The sequence below is a fragment of the Hemiscyllium ocellatum genome, chromosome 5 (assembly GCF_020745735.1).
Source record: "Hemiscyllium ocellatum isolate sHemOce1 chromosome 5, sHemOce1.pat.X.cur, whole genome shotgun sequence".
In the NCBI taxonomy this organism is placed as follows: Eukaryota; Metazoa; Chordata; class Chondrichthyes; order Orectolobiformes; family Hemiscylliidae; genus Hemiscyllium; species Hemiscyllium ocellatum.
In genome coordinates this window covers 9,466,155-9,486,360 of record NC_083405.1, presented here as the reverse complement: position 1 = coordinate 9,486,360, position 20,206 = coordinate 9,466,155, and positions in this window count along the sequence as shown.

The following is a 20,206-nucleotide window of genomic DNA, read 5'->3' as shown; positions in this document are numbered from 1 at the left end:
ATACGCCTTGACAACAAAATCATGATAACCTGCTCTCCAGAGCAGGACCTCTACTGAGGTCTTCCCCCTGGTAGAGATGATTGTGCTGATGCAAATCTTCACCCCAACAGCCAATCTGGTTTGTCGCAGTCCTCTGGTCATTTCTATCTATTGGTACTGTTTTCATGAATTCCTTGAGTCCATCGAGTGCATTTCAATCTGTGTCTCCCACAGGGAGGGAGGGAAGGAGGTTGATGTTCCAATATCGGACTATCGCAAAAAAAAAGTAGGAGCAACATTATGCCGCTCACTGAGTCTGCTTCCCTGTTCAATTCGGTTATATTTATTCTGATAATGCCCCATTCTACTTCCAAGCCTTTTCCCCATAACTAACCCATGTTTAAAAATCAGTCTGACTCAGCCTTCAAGATATTTAATGATCTAGCCTCAACAGCCCTCAGGAATTTCCACAATTGTTTCCCTCTCACTGTTGGGAGACTTGGTGGTTTTTAATCCCGTGTCTTACTTCTGGCACTCTTTGTGAATTGTGACGACATTAGATGTTATCGTGTCCTATCACAATTCTCTGTGTCCAGACGCAAAAAAAAATGAAAATGTCAGAGCCCGTAATGTTCTCCCTCATCTTCCACATCAGCCTAAGATGCAACTTATTCGGATATGGGGATTTGCCCACTGTTTACCATGATTAAACTTCCAATTCATCCTTGGATGCTTTATCAATTCGTTCAAAGGTCACACGGTCATTCTCCCTGAATCCAGGAGAGGCTTCTTCAAACTGAAAAATTTCAAGCCCGTGTTTAACATATTCTGTGGCTCCGTGCACAGGCTGCACCAATTGGTCTCTAATACTCCCCCTTCTTTCTGTTGTTATCCTCTTCTTCTTAATAAACTGATAAAATGTCTTTGGATTCATGTTAATCCTACCCACTAATGTTTTATGCCGATCCCCCTTCTGCTCTTAAACTGACTTTTTAAGTTTAGCCCTACACTTACTATATTCTTTTAGTGCATCCATTGACATGCTCACTTTGTACCTGCTTTAAGCCTCTCTTTCGTTTATAATTCTGTTTGGAATGTTTGTTCACATCCGAGGTTCCCTGGGCTTATTTTCCAAATTTTCATCTTCCGTGTAACATGTTGGGCGGACACTCTCATTAATTCTATTTTGATCAAGTTATCTCCCATGCCCCCGCCACACGCTGTTCTGCTACAGTTTCACCCAGAAACCACTGCACTTTGGCCAGATCCTGTCATTTTTTTCATAAATTCGGTCTCCCAAATCCATTAACCTTTTATTTTCCAGATGGTGTTTTCTTTTTAATCTTTTCCTTAACAAACTGAAAATATATGATGTCACAGTCACTGGCCGTGTAATGCTCTTCCAATCCTTCCTGCGATACCCTGACTGGCTTCGTTCCCCACATTGACCCAGGCGTTGTTGTATCTGCTACATGTTGATACAAGAAGCTCTCTGGAATAAATGTCAAGGCATCTGTCCCCTCTTGAAAAGTTATCACTGCCCGAATGAATGTTTGGAATTTAAATGCCTGCATGTAACAATCCCATTACTGTTTTTACACACCTCATTAAATTGGTTTTATATTTGCTCCTGTGTTTTCCTTTATCTCGGAGTCTATAATATATCCCCAGCAGTGCCTCTGCAATGGTCCTGATCCTGATCCCTATCCACAAAGTCTCATTAGATCATTCCAAGATATTGTCCCTCCTTACTGTTGTAACTGACTCCATAACTAATAATGCAACACCACCTCCTCTTTTACCCCTCTCCTGTCCTGCCTATAGGTCTTGTACCACAGCATATTAGGTTGTCAGCCCTGACCTCCCTCAAACATCTCTCTGTAATTTCAAAAAAGTCACATTTCCACATGTCACCTTGTTCCCTTAACACACCTATCCGTCCGATAATATTCCCAGCATTAAGTTAAAGCACATCCAGACTGGAATACAGCACCTGGAATCCTCTGTACCTCGGAGTTCTGCAATCAATAAGTGTTCGGTAAGAAGCTGCCCAATTCATGAACCAAAACTGTAACTCTGGGACTGAATTAGAATTTGTTGAAATACAACTTAGTTTTCAATAAATGCATGAATCAAATGCAATTTTCCAGAACTGAGCAGTCTGCTACACATACAATGACTTTCTGCTGATTAGTTCCCTGCGTAGTGTGTCGGTGAGATAGCTGTCAGTATTAGGGAAAATGAGGACGGCAGATGCTGAAGATCAGAGTCGACACGTGTGGCACTGAAAACGAACAGCCCGTCAGGCAACATCTGAGGAGCAAGAGAGTCAAAAATTTGGGCTTCACCCCTTCGTCAGGAGCGCATTCGTGCCTTCCCATATTTTTCATTCCAAGGGGCAGGTGTCAGATCTTGTGGTGGCAAAGCATTTTGGTGATAGTGTCCACAACTGCCTCACATTCTACATAGCTATGGAGAAGGAGAGGATTAGGCAAAATGGGAGAATATTTAATTGCAGAAGAGGAAACTATGATGCGATTAAACATGAGTTAAGAAGCATGGATTGGGTGCAATTGTTCCATGGTAAAGGCAATATAGACATGTGGAGACTGTTTAAGGAACAGTTGTTGCAAGTGATGAATAAATATGTCCCTTTTAGACAGGTAGGAAGTGGTAAGATAAAGGAACCTTGGATGACGAGAGCTGTGGAACTTCTCGTCAAAAGTAAAAAGGTGAGGAAGGAGCTCAAAAATGGTCTGAGGAGAAACAGGAGGGGGCACAAGAAAGGCTTGGCAGAACGGATTAGGGAGAACACAAAGGCATTATACACACGTGAGGAATAAGAGAATGGTCAAAGAAAGAGTAGGGCCGATCAGGGATGGCATAGGGAATTTGTGTGTGAAGTCGGAGGCGGTAGGGGAAGCCCTAAATGAGTTTTTTGCTTCTGTCTTTATGAAAGAAAGAAACTTTGTAGTGAATGAAACCTTTGGAGAGCATGTGTGCATGCTGGAATGGATAGAGATAGAGGAAGCTGATTTGCTGAAATTTTCGTCAAACATTAAGATTGACAAGTCTCCAGGCCTGGACCAGATTTGTCCTCGGCTGCTTTGGGAAGTGAGAAATGCGATTGCTTCGCCACTTGCGAAGATCTTTGCATCCTCGCTCTCCACTGGAGTCGTGCCTGAGGACTGGAGGAAGGAAAATGTAATTCCTCTCTTCAAGAAAGGAAATAGGGAAATTCCCAGGCAATTACAGACCAGTGGGTCTCACGTCTGCCGTCTGCAAGTTGTAAGAAACGATTCTGAGGGATAGGATTTATGATCATCTAGAAGAGCATGGCTTAATTAAATGCAGTCAACATGACTTTGTGAGGGGCAGGTCATACCTCACAAAACATACCGAGTTCTTTGAGGAGGTGACTAGAAAAGTTGATGAGAGTCGAGCTACGGATGTGGTGTATATGGACTTCAGCAAGGAATTTGATGATGTTCCCCATTGTAGGCTCATTCAGAAGGTCAGGAAGAATGGGATACAGGGGAACTTAGCTGTCTGGATACAGAATTGGCTTGCCAACAGAAGACAGAGAATGGTAGTAGAAGGAACATATTCTTCCTGGAAGTATGTGGTGAGTGGTGTTCCTCAGGGCTCTGTCCTTGGGCCTCTACTGTTTGTAAATTTTATTGATGACTTTGATGAGGAGATTGAAGGATGGTTCAGCAAGTTTGCAGACGACACAAAGGTTGGAAGTGTCATTGACAGTTTAGAGGGCATTGCATCTTCACTCTCCATTGGAGTAGTGCCAAATGATTGAGGGTGACAAATATTACTCCCTTGTTCAGGCAAGGGAATAAGGATTACACTCCAGTCAGTCTTGCATCAGAATTGTGCAAAGTAGTGGAGAAGATTCTGAGAGACAGACTTTATGATTAGTTGTAAAATCATAGTTTGTATTGAAATAGTCAGTATGGCTTTGTGAGGGGCAAGTCATGCCTCACAAACCTTATGGGATTCTTTGAGAATGGGATCAAACACATTGAAGAAGGTAGAGCAGTGGATGCGGTGTGCATGGATTTAACAAGGCATTTGATCACGTTCCCATGGTCCATACATTCAGAAAGTAAGGAGGCATAGGATACAGGGAAACCTATATATCTGGATACAGAATTGGCTGGCCCATAGATACACAAAGTGGTGGGAAATTGGAAGTGTGGGAAGTGGGTGGCACGGTGGCACAGTGGTAAGCACTGCTGCCTCATAATGCCAGAGACCCAGGTTAAATTTCCGCCTCAGGCGACGACTATGTGGAGTTTGCACGTTCTTCCCGTGTCTGCGTGGGTTTTCTCTTGGTGCTTCGGTTTCCGCCAACAGTCCAAAGATGTGCAGGTTGGATGAATTGGCCATGATAAATTGCCTGTTGTGTTAGATGGTGGGGAATGGGTCTGGGTGGGTTGCGGGTTGGTGTGGGCTTGTTGAGCTGAAGGGCCTGTTTCCTCACTGTACTCAATTTAATCTATTCACTCTGGAGCTCGGTGAATAGTGGTATTCTGTAGGCTTCGGTTCTGGGAACTCTGTTTGTGTTTTCTATAAATGACTTGAATGAGGGAGTGCAAAAGTGGCTTATTACATTTGTTGATGGAAAGACAATGTTGGTGGTATTGTGGATAGCGTGGGTGCTGTAGTAGTTTGCACTGGGATATTGACAGGATAAAGAACTGGGCTGATAAGTGAAAGGTGAATTTCAACCTGGAAAAGTGTGAAGCAATTTATTCTGGATGATTGACTTTGAATGCAGAATACAGGATACAAGGTAGGTAGTGCTCGTCAGGTCCGCAGCAATTCACCCTCCTCTCCAGGTACCTTGCCCTGCCACCACAGGAATTGCAAGATCTGTGCCCACACCTCCCCCGCACCCCTCCCCCCTCAAAAGGCTCAATGATCTTTCCCCATCCATCAAGGTTTCAACTGCTGTTCCACTCATGTCAGCTACTGTATCCGTTGCTCCCAATGTGGTATTCTATACGTTGGTGAGATAGGACATCTACTTGCAGAGGACTGCAGAAAACATCTCAGGGACACCCGCAACAACCAGCCCCACAGCCCTGTGGCCGATCGCTTCAACTCCCCTCCCACTCTGCTGAGGACATGCAGGTCCAGGGCTTCATCCATCGCCACTCCCTTACCACCACATCTTCAACATCAGAACCCTCCGATCCCATGGTATCAATATGGATTTCACCAGTTGCCTCATTTCCCTTCCTCCGACCATTTCACAGTTCCAACCTTCCAGCTTAGCACCGCCCTCACGACCTGTCCCATCTTTTTATTCAAAGTGGGAAAGGGTACTTCTTTTATATTCCCTCCAGAGAGGAAGCAGGCCCTTTGGCTCAACAAGTCCCTACCAAACCTCCGAAGAGTAACCCATTTCCCTCTGACTAATGCACCTATAACTATGGGCAATTTTCTATGACCAATTCACCTGGCTTACACATCTTTGGAACATGGGAGAAAACCAGAACACGTGGAGGAAACCTATGCAGACACATGGGAGAACATGCAAACTCCACAAAGTGAGTCGGCTGGGGCTGGAATCCTAACTGGTCCCTGGCACTGTGAGGCAGTATTGTTAACCACTGAGCCACCGTGCCCACCAGTTCATTTTCCTTCCCACCTATCCACTCCACCCTCCCCTGCGATCTATCACCATTACACACACGTCCATCCAACTATCGCACTCTCAGTTACGTTTACCGAGCCCCACACCCTCCCATTTATCTATCCACACTCATAGCTCCATGTCTTATTGCTGATGAAGGGATTTTGCCTGAAAGTTTGCTTTTCCTGCTCCTTGGATGCTGCCTGAGCTGCTGTGATTTTCCAGCCCTATTCTCACGTCTCAACCTCCAACATCTGCTGTCATCTCTTTCACCTTGTTAACATCTCCACTCAGTGCCTGTCCAGGTTGCAGATGTATGGAGACTGGGAGGTAGGCCAGATGTCATCCCCCTAAGTAATTTGGGTGGTGTGCGTCTGAAACTCCATGTCCACACATCTGCTGTCTGCCCCAGGGTCTGACTGAAAATGAATTTGTCAAGCATGGTCGCTAGCCAGTTATTGATGTATAATTTAGACAGCACTTGTACTTACATAGAGCCCAGTGATAGCCTGTTGGCTAGTTTCCACATGCCTCAACATGGATTCCAAATGATTTGCTGTGAAATATTGCTTGAATGACTGCCCAGAACCACGTCGTAATGTTCTGGATACATTTAGGTGCAGGCCAGTATCTCACTAAGCACCACAGGCAGCTATGATTTTAGTAACACTCTGGCTGAATTCAGATCCTTCTTAATCTACTTTCAATGAAGGCTATGATTGCAAGGTGATGAGTTCAGTGATCTGAAAAATAATCAGATATTTGCCATGTTTCATGAATGGCGCAAAAGTGAGATGTGAAGTATGATCTTTCAACCGAACAATAATTGCATCCTCCCTTAAAGCAATTAGCTTTATGTTATGTTTATGGAACTCACGCCTGTCAACATTTTATGATTCAGAAATAAAGAATGTACATTTTGTTTGGTTGTTAGGTTGTTTGCCGCACGTGTCCGCATGCGTGCTGGTGTTTGTACATGTATTTGGTCTATCCTTTACTTGAGATTTCCTTTCTCTGATATCAGCCTCAACCTTCCACTTGTTATAAGCACTCCATTTCATAATTTCTATTTTTCCCTTCCTTTTCTCCTTCTTTCTCACTTCCTATCTCGAGTTCAACATTTCCAGCTGTCTTTTCCTAAAACTTCCTCCCTCTGGAAAACTACATTCCTTGATCCACAATTCTAACTGTTTTACACATTCTGGGCCGTAATAATTTAGCATGTATTGTATTTTTGGTTGACCATTCCAAGTCCTGTGCGGACTGTCCCTTTGTTTGCTCTTGCTGGAGCCCATTTTTAATGTAACTGGATACGTGTTCAGTTCTCTCTCTCCCCCTCTCTCTCTCTCCCTCAATGCCTTGTATTTTGCAAACCAAGAAACCACGTGCCCGGTACATCTTAGGCTAGTCCAACTCAGCCAGTCGTGGTTCCAAGTCTAAAACCACCCTTAAACTTGCCGTCTCCTGAATACTATAGAGACAGTAATCCACTTCCCTTTGGGTTTTACTGTAATACCACACGATAGTTCACGGAACCCTTTTTCTGCTGTATTTATTCTCTTATAATGAGTCTTTATGTCTGATTACTTAAGCCACGACTCTTTCCCCGAGCCTATTCGATTCGAACCCTCGGCCCTGGGGTGATCCACAGATTCCGAGTCTTCCCATGCAAAGTGAACGACCTTCAAGGTGCTGGCGCTTACACCTCCTGGGAATCTTCAGAATCTCACCCAGTCGTGGGATCCCGGATGATCCCCCAAGTTTACTGTCATGGAAATTAAATCGACTTGATTCAATTATTCACAAGAGCAAAGAAATGGTCTTTATTAAAAAGAAACTCCTGCAGGATTTTGTCTCATTGCACTAAGTCAGATGTCTCAATGCAAGGTGTACTGAAACATTATACAGCCGCCTGCCTTATAGTGTTCGTTATCCCACTCTCAAGGGCAAAGTCTGGGGTAACTAAAGTTGTTATCCTCTCATACCCTGGTCCTAGACATAACAGTTCTTCAGCTTTCACAGAGTTCGACGATCGCAAGTCGAGTTGAATGTTTACAGAATTCAAACAGAGATAAGGTAACTGCATACCTTCATCAAATCATCGTTTACAAACGTCAGTACAGCATTGATTTAAAGAAAAACATTCTCTTTCAAACTTCGCAGTAAATGGATAATTTTCCATTATACTTTTGAACTGACACTGAACACGCTCCAGAGGTGGTATATCCTTCTTGAGATATGGGACGCAAAACATCAAACAATAATCAAAATGTGGTGTGATTAGAACCTTATAGAATCTCAGAAGTACATCCATGCTTTTCCATTCAAGTCCTCTTAAAATAAACGTCATCATGGTATTTGCACTTTTTGACAAGTCGGACCAGCTGAAATAATGAACTTATGATGATAATAAAAAATTATCATGGCATTTGAAAAATGAACAATGATTAAGGCATGCTGGGAAATGTATCCTAGCCTTGACTAAAGTCTCTGTGCTAATCCACGTACTGTAGAATCCAGACAGGCTGCAGCTCCCCACAGAACTTGAGAGTTACAGACCTTGCAATACAAACCTGGATTTGAACTTTAATGGGATAATGGAATATCGCCCTTGGGCAATCAATGTGCCACCCCCTGGTGGGTCTGCTTGCTCAGGGGTAATCCAACCCTCTCAAAAGGGGGTGAAGAACTGGAAGAATGAGAATCACCACAAAAGCCCACTTAGTGCAGTAAATCTAAAATAACCACCAAAAGAGAAGATACCTCCAAGTCCATCGTCAGAAGAAGAAATCAGCACGTGGATCCCGGCAACGTTCTATAGGGGTGGTTTACGATCCACCCCAATAGAAGTTAATTTAAAGCATAAGATGGCTTGTAGTGTGTTTCGTTACTTTATAGTAAAATTTATGGTTCTAATATTAATTATGTTCAATAAACAAATATTGTTGTTTAGAAGTCTTATGGTAAATATAAGATTTTAAAACATACTGTCCCGTGTTACAAACCTTTCCTAAATATTGGTTCACCTGCAAGTTTACCTCGAGACAATCTTGATCTACAACTCCAAAGTCTCTTTGCACTTCAGACTGAAGAATTTTCCCGAAATTAGAAAATACTCCATGTCTGTATTCTTCTTACCAAAGTGCATGACCACACACTAGCCCCCATTGTACTCCATCTGCCACTTCTTTGTCCACTCTCCTAACGTGTCTAAACCCTTCTGCAGCCTCTCTCCTTTCGCAATGCTACCTGTCTCTCCACCTATCTTTATATCATCTGAAAAGTTAACCAGAATGTCCTTAGAACATTTATCTAGATCATTAATTTACGAAGTAAAGAGCCGTAGTCCAAACACTGAGCCTTGTGTAACATCACATGTCACTAGCTAACATGCTGACAAGAACATTTTTTCCTCACTCACTGTTTTCTGCATTTTTAACCCTTGTTGTTTCACAATTCCACCCAGACAGACCCTTCACCATCTGTCCACATTTCAGAAGTGATGGGAACTGAGAGAAGGGACCGCAAAACACTTTGGCATTGTCGCTAATTTATAGTTTACACATGGACTAAAAATATGACATTGCCCATTCCACTGAATTGTGGCGACATACTATTTCTTTGACGAAATATTCTGTTTGCATTATGGAAGAATATAAACATGTGAACCTTCTTGAGAAGACATAGATAATTTCAAATGTTTGTATTCTTCCATAATACAGACAGAATATTTGGTCAAAGACACAAACTGTCGCCAAATTCCAGTGGAAGTGACAATATAATATTTTTACTTTTTATGTTTTTATTTGGTTTGACTACTCACTTGTGCTGTTATTCTTTCAAAGTGCAGCATCTCACATATTGCAGTGTTAAGTTTTTCGGTCATTGATCTGGCCATCTAAACAATCCGGTTGTACACCCCTGAAACCTAACACTTTCATCCTCACTTTGAACCATTAAAATAATCATTGTGTCATCCACAACATTGTTTACCATGCTCTAACCCCCACCCCCATCTACCATATTGTTATCATCAACGTGTATGAATATCAGAAACAAAACTTGATTTTCTACCTGTTCTACAGTCGTTGTTGCAGAGGAAGAATTGATAATTCTAGTCTACAGTTTTCCCTCTTTTGCTGAATTTGCAGCATGATGCAGGAGAGGGCTTTTATTAGAGAGCTACAAACACTATTTTGGACATGGAACTGAATTCTGCTTTTATACACCGGTCCTCTGGATGTATTATTCATATTATACATGTGAATAATGATTATACATCATTATTCTTGGACTCGCTTTTGGCACTGTGCATTGTAACATTTCCATTTTATGTGGGCCTGCAGCTCATTCTTTATAACATTCGCTGCAATCCCGTCAGAGCACAGGGAACTTTTTTTTTAAATCTGCAGGATGGATGCAGGCTCATTCCTGAAGTTTGTTTGAAAGAACTAAGGTGATGAGGATAAAGGTTCAATTAAATTCTTAATTATAAGCATGCAGGAGAAGAACAAATCACATTCTTATTTCTGCATTGAATTGGAAGCAAATTCATAGAAAAAAACACCCACCGTTCTGGATATTGTTTAGTGACATAAAGTGACTTAATGTCGAGAAAATGAATTTGAGAGAAAAGAAAAGAAAATGTCTGCCCTTGATGGAGATACAGAAATGTAGAGTGGATGTACAATATAAACAAGAATCCTGTCAATAAAAGAGGTATGAGAAACATTTTCCTTATATTCAAAGGAAACCAGATCCCAATTTTCCTTAACAGTGATGTTTGATTATCCATCAATCTCAGTTTTCCAACTGCCTGGTATTGCCTGCCACAGATGGCCCTTTCGACAGACTAACTCCTCCCCTTCCTACTCTTTCCTTATCCACCTATTTCCCTTGCATTGCTCCATACTCCAGCATGTTTGTCACTGTCTGATGCTCCGTGAATGGGATGGCTTTGTTAATTATTGGTACAGAGTGGAGTTTCTTCTTGTCCCTCTATCACAACGCTTAACCAAACAGTGTCATTACCAACGGGACAAACATCTTGGAGCAGAATTGGAAGTCCATGTATCAATTTTCTTTTGTATATTGTGAAGATATTGTTCAAACAAGGAGTATTCCTGTCTTTTGCTCCTTGTTCTTTTAATTGATCTGTCAATATAATTGGAGGTAAGATCAGAGAGACTTCCCTTTCAGTCGAAGCACGACTTGACTGAGCATGGCATCCAGGACCCTGAGCAAAACTGTGATTAATGGGAATTAGAGAACCTTCTGCACTGGTACTAGGAACAATGGGAAAATGATCTCTACAAGTTATCTTCCAAGTTACATGCCATCCTGACGAGGAACTAACGAGTTGTTAAGACACTTTGGAATGTGCCTACAAGCAGCTCTGTGTGCATGTGCATCACTTGGAGACAAGAGATTCAAGTAGGCTGCACTATTTCACCTTTTCCAGAATGTTTGACACGTAAAATCTGCCCATGCTAGTTCCTTCCAAAACCCGTGGATGACTATGCCCTGTATCAATGTATCTTAAGTTTCCACAGTTTCATCTAAAGTTTCAGAAATGTAAGACTTTCCTTAACGAGTATGACCCCCGTGTCACCAGGAGCATGATATGACATTGAGGTGATGATTGGGATCCTTAATTCAATTGGGTACTTATATAGAATTGATCATGTCATTCATGGCCACTGAGTTGAACATTTTCATGGTGATTTATGACACGGAAAATGTTATTAATATATAAAGCTCTGTCAAATAAAAAACTTCTAATTTTTCATTCAAGGACCATAACCAAATTCATGAGATTTAACTGTAATGGCAGCTTCACTGTTCCCTTTAATATCAGAAAAATATCCACAGTCCAAACGAAAAGGAAAGTTGGAAATGGTGGAAAACTTTAACAAGTCCAACAGCATCTGAGCAGAAAGACAATTAATTTTCTGAGACCAATATGACTTTTTCAGAACAAACTCATACTCGTCTCAATAATTTAACTGTCTTTCACCCTCAAGATACTGACTCATCAGCTGTGTGTCACCAACATTTTCCACTTGTATTTGAGATTTCCAAGTTCCCTCGTAAATGCTAGCAGAGTGACATACTTGGGTGAGTGGCACGGTGACTCAGTGGTTAGCACGGCTGTCTCGAAACACCTGGGAAACGACGTTCAATTCCCCCCTTGGGCCACCGTCTGTATTGAGCTTTAATATTCTTCCCGTGTCTGCAGATATTTCGTCCAGGTGTTCCTGATTCCTCCCAATTGACCATGAAAAATTGTTCATCTGAATCTACTTGCTTTAGCTATGGGAGATAGAGGAATCGTGTAGGAGGTGGATCTATGTCCAATATTCTTCAGAGGATCAGTGTCAGCTCGATGGGCCGAAAGTTTTATTTTAACACATTAGAATTGTACATCATTATTATAACAAAGGCGGTGGTTACTGGGGCAAAAATCTCTGTATCAACACATAATGAGCTACATTTCTACTGATGTTGTTCCGTATTCTTTCCATTGCCCTGCACATTGTGTTATCCATGTCGTGGTTTTTAATTCTGTGCATTGAAGAGCCAGGAGGGGACATGAGAAGTCGTTGGTAGATTGCGTCAAGGAAAATCCGAAGGCTTTCGATAACTATATCAGAATAAAACAATGAATAAGTAAGATCTGGACCTATCAAGCGTAGTAGTGGTAATTTGTGCTTGGAGTCAGAGGAGATAGGGAAAGCGCTAAGTGAATTTTCTCATCAGCATTCACACTAGAAAATAGCTAATGTTATGGAGTAGAGTCCTGAGATACAGGCTGGTAGATTAGATAGGATAAAGGTTCACAAGGAAGAGGTTTCAGCAATTCTGGGAAGTGTAAAAATAGATAACTCCTCTGTGCCAGATGGGATTTATCCGAGGATTCTCTGGGAAGCCAGGGAGGAGATTGCAGAGCCTTTAGCTTTGATCTTTATATTGTCAGTGTCTACAGGAATGGTGCAGAAAGCTGGGGGATAGCAAATGTTGTTACCTTATTCAAGAAGGGGATTAGAGTCTAATTATAGACCAGTGAGCGTTACTTTGGTTGTGAATAAAATGTTGAAATTGTTAAAGATACAAGGTTTAAACTAATCTAGAAAGGAATAATTGGATTAGGTATAGTCAACACGGTTTGGTGAAGGGTAAGTCGTGCCTCACAAATCATATTGATTTTTTTGAGAAGGTAACCAAGCAGTTGGATGCTGGTAAAAGGGTTGATGTAGTGTATATGACATTCAGTAAAGCATTTGGTAAGGTTCCCCACGATAGACTATTGCAAAAAAAAATACGGAGGCATGGGATTGAGGGTAATTTAGCGGTATGGATCAGGAATTGGTTAACTGAAAGAAGACAGAGGGTGGTAGCTGATGGGAAATGTTCATCCTGGAGTTCAGTTACTCGTGGTGTACCGCAAGGATCTTGTTTTGGCCCACTGCTGTTTGTCAATTTTATCAACGATCTGGATGATGGCGTAAAAGTTTGGGTTCGTAAATTTGCAGATGACACTAAGGTCGCTAGAGTTGTGGATAGTGCCAAAGGATGTTGTGGGTTACAGCAGGACACAGATAATCTGGAGGCTGGGCTGTGAGGTGACAAACGGAATGCACTGCGGAACAATGTCAGGTGATTCACTTTGGATGGAGCAACAGGAATGCAGAGTATTGGGCTCTTGGTAAGACTCATGGTAGTGTGAATGGGTAGAGATTCCTCAGTGTCCATGTACATAGATCCCTGAACGTTGCAACCCAGTTTGATAGTGTTGATCAGAGGGCATATGGTGTGTTTGCTTTTATTACTAGAGGGATTTTGTTTCGGAACCCTGAGGTTATGCTGCAGCTGTACAAAATCCTGGTGCAGCCGCACTTGGACTATTGAGTAAAGTTCTGGTTCTCACATTCGTGGAAGAATGTGGAATCATTGGAAAGGTTTCAGAGGAGCTTTACTAGGTTGTTGCCTGGTATGGAGATAAGATCTTATGAGGAAAGGCTGAGGGACTTGAGGCTGCCTTCGTTTGAGAGAATGCTGAAAGGTGACTTTATTCAGACATTTAATATAATCAGAGATCAGATAGGTTGGATTGCGAGAGCCTGTTTGTTTGGATGATAATGGCTAGCACGAGAATACGTAGCTTTAACTTGAGTTTTAATGGATAGAGGACAGATGTCGGAGGTAGTATCTTTACTCAGAGAGTAGCAGGGATGTGGAAAGCGCAGTCTGCAACAGTAGTAGACTCACCACCTTTAAGGCCATTTAAGTGATCATTGGATAGGCATATGGATGTAAAATGGAGTAGTGTAGTTTAGATGGGCTTCAGATTGATTTCATAGGTTGGCGCAACATCGAGGTTTGAAGGGTCTGTACTGCACTGTAGTGTTCTATATTCTATATGTGCACAACCCTATCGAACTGTATATCCAGTGATTAAAACACTTATGTAGCATACTATTCTTTCCATTTGAAATTGCACTGTCCACGTTCATCGAATGCATGTAGTGTGGAAACAGGTCCTTGGAAGAGTAACCTGACCAGGCCCATTCTTCTACCCCCCGATATTGACCCCTCACTTTTGTGCCTAACCTACACATCTGTGAACACAATGAGAAGATTAGCTTGGCCAATTCACCTAATCTGCATATCTCTGAACTGTGGGATGAAACACATGCAGACGTGGGGAGAATATGCAAACTCCACACAGAGATTCGCCTGAAGTTGGAGTCGAACTAGGCCCTAAGCTGTGAAAATGTAATACTAATCCTTGACCCACAGAGCCACATCAGCAATCAGCATTCTGTTGCCCAAATGTCATAAGTTTCGTTGATTTGCTTTGCATTTCATTCTGTCTGCCAGAAAGCGTGATGGCGACTGACGAAATATCGTTGTATTCCCCTCAAATCTCCACAAACACTGCTGACATTGCTTTCTGTCTCCTAACTAATGTTATTTTCATTCTGGCCCTGGCTCATTAATGTAGGGATTTTAATGAACAAGGTATTTGTACATTCCATATTTTTGACCCTCTGTGTCTCTTCCCTGAGTGTGGTCATCTTCTTTAATTCATTAAAGCGACATGGGTGTAACTGGCTGGGCCAGTATATATTTCCCTTTCCAGGTTGCCCAGGAAAAGGTGTTGGTGAGCTGCCTTCTTGAACCATGCACTCCACATGCTGTAGGCTGCCAGTGCTTAGCTCTGTCTGGTTTCATTTCTTTGAGACCTTGTAGTGATATAACTGAATGGCTGACTTGGCAATTTCAGAAGGGCAGTTGGGAGTCCATCACATTGCTTTGGGTCTGGTGTCACATGTGGGCCTCACCACGTGAAGATAACAGATTTCCTTCCACGGAGGACACAAGTGGTCTAGGTGTTTGTTTTTATTTAACAATTGACAATCTTTCATTAGATTGTTAACCCAAATACTCCATTGAATTCAAATTCCACGATCTGATGAGGCGGGATTCAAGTCCAGGTTTGAGTCATCAGCTGGGCCCCTGGATTAATTGTCTGGAGATTATAGCACTAGACCATTAAATTCCCAGCATCTACACTGGTAATGGTTGTGTTGCTGTTATTGTGACTGAGGTACAGAAAGTTTTTCAGTTACATTGTCAACTACTTCCATGGAGAACAGAACCGGTAATATTTCAGCTCACGGGGACTGTGCAGAACTGCAATGTTTTTTTCAGCCAGGAATAGAAACTGCGGAGAGAAAACCATTTCTTAACGTTGAGTGGGTGTGACATGTATACAGAGATTTGACTTGGACCCGTCACTAGAAAGTGAGAGGAGGTTCTCTGGATTGTTTTCTTAGGTTTGTGTTATCAGCTACTACCATGACTGAGGGAAATCTGAAGGTCTGGTGGCCCCACTCTGGACAAGGTTTGGGCCCTGCATTTTGGAGAGAGTCTGGGTCTGCAGAGACTGCACAGGAAGGAGCAGGACACTACACTATCCTTTCTGAGATTTCAACAAATATTTCCCAATGTTGAATGGTGTCCATGTGCAAAGTGTGAAGCCAGTTAATTACAACAATGAGGAGGTCACAGAAACCTCCTCCAGCATAACCTGTAGTTTCACACCAGGGAGAGGACTGCACTCAACATGCCCACCAACTGTTTTGATTCTGGAACTTTTCAGGCAGGAGTGGGTGAAGCATCCATTTTGCCAGCGTGCGATCCTCTCTTGTACTCACAAGGTGACAGAGGCCATCTCCGTCCGGTGAGGTGAATATGTTGGTTCTGTCTCCACAGAGGAAGGAAGAGAAAATCTTCCCAAAGTGTTAGGGAACATGGTGACTGGCGAAAATGTGGAAAAACAAGAAGTTAGAATTATTAAAGATGAAGTACTGGGGAAAAAAAAACAAAGCTCATTGTATTGAATATTGGTACGTTGCTGGATTAAATGAGTTATGAATTGAGAGGGTTACAGAGTTAGGGCTGGAGAGTTGTGCTTGCCGGGAACCTCTTTCGGGAGCAGCTACAGAATGGCCTGATTCTGTACAGTCAATTCCTTAACTCTTTGAGGGAGGGCAAAGTTTGTCAAAGCTTTTTGTGTTAAAGAAAGGATGCTGCAGACTTGGAAGTAGCTACTGAGACCAAAAATATTGAAAACAGGAGAGAGAGGGAAATCAGAATACCAACTGATGAATAAATCGATCTCAGATGTGAGGGAAAATATTTGATTGACTTTTTTCGGAATTCGTAATAACTAGATCTTTGGAGAATAATGATATGATTTGGGGAGTCAGCCTAGATTTTAGAAAGGGAAATCGTTTTTGATAAATCATTTGGACTTTGTGGAGGATGTTGATTGTGACATCGACAAATGAGAACCAATGGGAACAGTGTATTTGAATTTTCAGGAGGCTTTTGACAGGTGAATGAAGAACGTCAGAGTCCTTGCGTAAGGAGTGAATATACTACATGGATGGAGAATTGGATAATGGGGAGAATACAGAGAGTAAGATTCTGCTCTGGACTAAAGGTCATTGCTCATCGGGTAGCCCATGTATCAGTGCTTGGAGTACATCTGCTCACAAGGCAAATAAATGAATTGAATGTGAGCAACTAATACAGTCCTTTTCATTTTGAATTTATTAGAAGGTGAGAGATTGGGAACTGCAGTTATCACTTATACAATTCACATTAGCCAGCAAGTAATCAGGACAGTAAATGGTATGTTGTCCTTCATTACAAAATGATTCAAGTGTTGAAGTAAATTCATGTTCCTGCAGTTGTAGCGTGTTGATTGGATAGTAGTTAGGCCACTTATTACAGATTCTCTCTCCCTTATAAGGAATTATTTCATTGCAACTGAGATAGTGCAAAATAGTTTCACCAGACTTATTCCTGGGATGATGGTACCGTGAGGAAAGTGTGAGGAAAATGAGTGTTTAATCCGTGGCGCTGAGAGCGAATAACAGGCTTTTACATTTAAACTTGAAAATTAGGTACGACAATCATATTATCAAGAAAAAACAGTGGTCAGGTAAAACATTACATTTTTCCATGATATTTGATTCCCAATAGTTCACATACCTGCACGGAGCCGCCATGTTGGTTGAGAGGCAGCTCCAGGCTCTGAATGAACGCTCCCTGTCTCAATATGCAGTTGGTGTATGAACCTGCATTGTTCACAAATCTGTCAGCAGCCACAATACCTTATTCCTGAAAGAAAGAGTTAGGCATTCCCACCAGTTTCTAATCTTCAGCGAAACACCAGTCTGCCTTCTCGGAGACAGAAGCTATTTCATTGAGACTTGCCACGAACCATCCACATTCCTTTCTCACATTCTGTAAAGCAAGTTGAAGTAACATATGTACCATGCGCAATTGATCCAGGAGGAACAACATAGAGCAGTTTATCTGTGTAGTCGCTGCTTCACTGTTTGTCATGTTGGGGAATCAATGACATCTTACTATTTCTGTATAATTGACTTGACAGGCTGAGTGCCCTCTTCCTGGTCACATGGAAGAGACTCAAAGACCTGACTTGGCAGCTCCTGGTTCCTGTTTAACACCTCGATGTGCTGACTACACTCCTTCCCTCCTTGTGTAATAGGCAGGAGGGACTGAATTGGCTATGTCTATTCTTGTCAAATAGTTTCAGTGGGTTGAATACATTCCGTTGCAACCAGTTTGAGATGCTGAATGAGCTCCTCTTATTTAACTGTGGGAAAGGTACATTTCTAGTTGGACTGTTACAAGAATGTTATCTTCAATTTAGCAATACAGTTTAGATTCTATCCAGGTCTTGATCCACATGGACACGGACTGCTTCAGCAGTGGACCGGTGCTGAATTATTCTTAACAATCTTCAGTGAACATCTCCCACTTCTGACTGTATGATGTGGGAAAGACGTTGAAGCAGCTGAAGAAAGCTACCTTGAGGATGCGCCCTGAGATGTCCTGTGACAGAGATGATTGATCCTCACCAACCACGAATACCTTCCCTTGTCCTCTGAATGCATCTAATCACGACTCATTCCTATTGCATTCAATTTTGTTCGTGTCCCTTGAAATCCTGCCTTGATATCGGGGCCAGTCACTCTTACCGTGTGTAGATATTTTTATTCATGTGAATAGGTCACGGTGTCTTTATGAGCAGCGATTCCTTCACACAGAGGGTATTGACTGTCGGGACTTCTGTATTACAGAGAGGTAGGAGAGGTAGATCACTAAGATATTTAGAAGGGGGCACAATGGATATATGAGTTATCAGAATGTTGAGGGCTGCAGTGATTGAGCATAACAGAAGAGTTGAGGATTTTGCAGATTAGCTATGATCATATTGAAGGGAAAGACAGGCCAGAAGGGCTGAATGACCTATTCATGTATCTGACGTTCTCTCATTTTGTTATTGGGAAGTTATTTTCCTGAAAATTCTATTTTTGGATGTTGCGGTCGGGGAGAACAGAGGATTTTGTGGGCCGTCTCTGGGTGAGGTATGGGCGCTGTATTTACAGTGAATCTGACTCGGCAGCATGATCAAGAAATGAAGACAGTTCTGTAAAGACAGAGGAGAGAGATGTTTCACACCGTCACCTACCCTTTGTTTTCCCAAGAATATTTTCCAACGCCATGTCAAACTGTGTGTGACAGTCTTCATCTGCTGAATGGTTTCTGCTGTTTCTGTGCAGCAGGTTACTGGGTAAATGGCCTCCCACTGTTCCTGTCCAACAGGTTTTAGAGGTTCAATCGAACATAGGAACTAGGGACTTGGGAGAAGGGCTGGTCATTAGACTTTCGGAGCCTTCTCCACCAGGCAATAAGATTGTGGCTTATCAGGTCGTGGTTTTCTTTCTACAGTTCATTGTCATTCACCATCCGATATCGAAGTAGCATGGCTTTTAATAAACGCAAACACACAAGCATCAAAAACGTCTGGGGAAGGCCATTTCCACTCAAACAGCCCTTTTTGAATTTCTCGTCATCCCTGTTCAGACTGGGGCTGGAGAGGTCACTGTTTCATTTTCTACTCCAGCTCCTCCATTGGTCATGACACATTTTAAATGTGACTAGGTTGGTGATATAATCAATGATGTAGTTCTCAGACTAGGTCAGTTTCTTTGTTCGGGACAAGTCAGATCGATAGCTTAAATTTAGAAAAGTAATTTACCAAAGTAAACTTACTTAACTTAATGGAAAGATACATGACAAGCAGTGTGGACAAATATGTACATTAATATTTATCTTTCACTGTATACTGAGACGCAGTTTGTATACACAGAAACATACACATACACAGACACACACAAATGCACACAGACACACACATACACATACATGAAGACAAACAGAAAAAATCTCTGCCGAATATCAGTTTGAAAGAGATTTTCGTAGCAAAAGTTAAATTCAAGACAAGAGGAAATATTAAATTGTATTCTGCAGCTGAGGTCATTCTGTTCACACAAGCTGCTGTCAATCGGATACCTTCCTGGAACATTTGGATTTGGCTGAATTCCCTTTGCTTCTGTCAGTGTGGAAATTCCAATGAATCTTCAACAAGAATCCTTCACGACTGAGAACGATGCCTGATGAGTTTTCCCCTCTCATACATTGCTGTGAGAAGGAACAAGGAAACAAAGGAAACAATAAGCCGTGACGTCTCTGGCAGGTTGTATCTTCTCCAACTTTTAAATGAAATATACAATAATGTTATCTGACCACCTAATTGGACCAAATGAACCCTCCTTGAATATGCTCTGGATTGAATGACTCCGTCCCTGTTCCCTCATCTATGTAGGAGCAATTTATAAGCTATAATTTGAAGATGCGTTTGCATGTGTCCTCATACTTTTGTCCAATAAATTCATATCTTTGGGCTATCTGTGTTAAATTGAATACATTGTTCTCTTAAATTTGAATGTTTAGTTCTAGTTTCCCACATCAGTGGAAATGTCTATCAGCCAAACACCTGATGCACACTCCTCAAGATCTTATATGGTTCAGTATGAAACTCTCATTCTCAAACCTTAAGTGCCCTGGCCTTGTAGAGGTTCATAAAATTATGAGGGGCATGGAAATGGTGACGACCCAAGGACATTT